Genomic DNA, 205 nt, shown 5'->3' with positions numbered 1-205 from the left:
GTTCTGACACAATAGGGTACGTAACAGTATGTAATAGCCCAAGTTGTTTTCATGCTGTCATTGTGATTTAGTGTAGTGATTGAAATTGGGAATATGGGTGTAAAATGAATATCAGGTGAGCATGCAGGTGTGTATATACACTCACCGGCCACTTTATTAGGTACACCTGTCCAACTGCTCGTTAACACTTAATTTCTAAGCAGCC

The sequence above is a fragment of the Etheostoma cragini genome, chromosome 2, assembly GCF_013103735.1.
Source record: "Etheostoma cragini isolate CJK2018 chromosome 2, CSU_Ecrag_1.0, whole genome shotgun sequence".
In the NCBI taxonomy this organism is placed as follows: domain Eukaryota; kingdom Metazoa; phylum Chordata; class Actinopteri; order Perciformes; family Percidae; genus Etheostoma; species Etheostoma cragini.
The sequence above is the reverse complement of the archived record's forward strand: the minus strand, read 5'-3'. Positions refer to the sequence as shown.